The sequence below is a fragment of the Aphis gossypii genome, chromosome 3 (assembly GCF_020184175.1).
Source record: "Aphis gossypii isolate Hap1 chromosome 3, ASM2018417v2, whole genome shotgun sequence".
Lineage (NCBI taxonomy): Eukaryota > Metazoa > Arthropoda > Insecta > Hemiptera > Aphididae > Aphis > Aphis gossypii.
Genome location: NC_065532.1, coordinates 44,770,129 through 44,772,825, shown reverse-complemented (window position 1 = coordinate 44,772,825; position 2,697 = coordinate 44,770,129).

Here is a 2,697-nt window from a genome sequence, read left to right as displayed (position 1 = left end):
GTTTCCCACATAATATATTTATTGCTCTGTTCTTCAAAAATTTTAAGACTAATAAAGTTGTAAATTATAACTTTAGTTATAGTGCCATTTTTTTCTGGATACTATAGAACAGGTTAACAAATCATTATTGTACATAGCAACTCTAGTCTCTATTCATGTAACAGAAAGGGGTTTATAGTTACTTCAAAAGTGACACTATTATTTCACATATTTTTTCCAATTTTTGGTTTTTAAAGCATTTTTATAGTACATATTAATGAAATAATTAGTATAAAATTAAAGGTACTTAATTCAATATATATATTTCAAAATTCAAAGTTAATGTTATGTGTATAACGCGTGAAATTACGATCTTATATATTATGCGTATGATTAAAATATCTATACCATCATACTTATATTATAAGTTATAACTTATAACTTATAACGATGTAACAATAATACAATAGTATCAATTCACATTTTTATATTCATCCATTATTTTAGCTCTTAGGTATAATAATATTTTAATCATGTTCTTATTATGACAATAATATATTATCTATATTCCATACTATTTGTCCACTTAAAGGAAGGCAATACTATTTCTTTTCCTTAAATTTTTAATCAATCTAATACTTTGTAAGTATGACCTTCCAATACAACTATCTTTTATTTATTATAAAAAACAAATTTTCTTAAAACTTTAGAAATCCTAAATTTTTCTGCCCAAATTTTTCTAGTAAAAGTTATTTATTAAATTCCCTTGCAAACCTATAAATGTATGTCAGTAACTTGCATAATACAGATCAAAGAAATTTGATTCAGTTTAGCAGTTTTTTTTTCATCATTTTTAATGATTTAATCGTTTTAATTTAACCTTTATAATTATTAATTTTTGTTTCTATATTATATACTTACAAAAATCAATTATAAATTTTAATAGACTCAATACTACAATAAAAAATATATATATATTTATATATATATATTGTGTATATTTAAATTTAAGTGTATTAAATATTATAGTATAAAAAATTAAGCCTGGCATATCAATTATAGAAATATAGATAAGTTTTTCTATTACATAAAAATATACAAATTTGAGTTTTATATAAAACTAGGTACTATAATTATCGATAATAAAATATTAAAAACCAAATCTAAATACACTATCTATACTTGGCAATAAATTAGTCATATGATTTTTGATTGGAATGCATCAATATTTTTTTAAATATAATTTGTTAAAATAGTTTACAGTAAAAAAGTGTAGTTGTTATTTAAAAAAATAATTTTGTTATCGTTTAGGACACTCTTAAATGATATCTATTTTAAAATACGTTTTCCGTACCTACTTAAAAGTTCCAATTATCAAAATTTGTTTGGTAAATCACTCTGTATATAATGATTATATATTATATTGTGTAGCGAAGTCGCATAGGCATACCTGTAGATTTTACAGGAAATCAAGCCATACTTGTGTAAATCTATACAAAAATTTCCTCGAGCTTTAAAACCACTGCAGACCATAAGATAAACACAGTTTCAACTTTCAAGGCTATTGTCAATTCATGGAGGTACTATAAAATATAAACTAATTTTATAAAACATAATGTCTATCACAAACTAACAAATTGTAATACAAATTAAGTACTAAATACTAATTAGTAATTAGAAATTAAAAAATATACACACCTATATATTTGCCCATATTCCTGATAATAAATTCACTGCAGTCTTATCACATATACCTATGTACTTTAAACGAAAAAAAAAACTTATAAAACTTGTATTATAGGTATCTCAACAAGATTGTTTACTACTCTATTATGTAGCTAGTGCAAAGGTAGATACAGCCTTTATTTATTAATAATTGATTTATAAAATTGATTAAAATATATTTTAATATTATATCATATATGAGCTACCAATGTAAATTTTTTTATGTACCATTTGTTTATAAATATAGCTCCTTATACTTTTGTTAAGTTTATATAGTTATAAATGATTACAATAGTTACATAAAATGGAAATAGAAAAATAATGTTTTTATTTCTTATTTGTATGACCTTGGAATAGTATTAATTGAATTGTAATAGTTTTTAAATAGTTGTTATATGTATATAATATATATAATATATATTATTCAAAACTATATACTCGCTAAATGACAGTTTATTTGTAACGACATTAGTTTACCACAATATATGTGTATACTGTATATATTATATGTATACTATAGTACTATACGTCACTAAGTCGAAACAAATATTTCATAATATCAAATAACTGTTGATGTTTTACTATAATGTTCATTATAAGTGTACACGTATTCATTTAGGTTTATTGATATGTTTATGTTTCGATAAACGCTGAATTTAAAATCAGTTATTTAATAACACTAAACAGCTAAACTGTTGTTTTTTTTTTTGTTTAATGATAACTGATGTCTAATTCGATGTAAGTAAACTGTACACAATAGCTATTTTGAATGTAAGTATTTACAATACATGTAGATACATAATATATTTCTATAATATAGTAAATTTAAAATAAGTAAAAGTTAATACATTTTTAATTCTAAATATTTGGTTATAGGTGTAGAATGTAGATATATATACACCTTCATAGAATATACTGTATAGTAAATTAAAATTTTGGAGTATACTTTTTGCAACATTTTACTAAAGCAACATAACCGTATACGTTAAAATA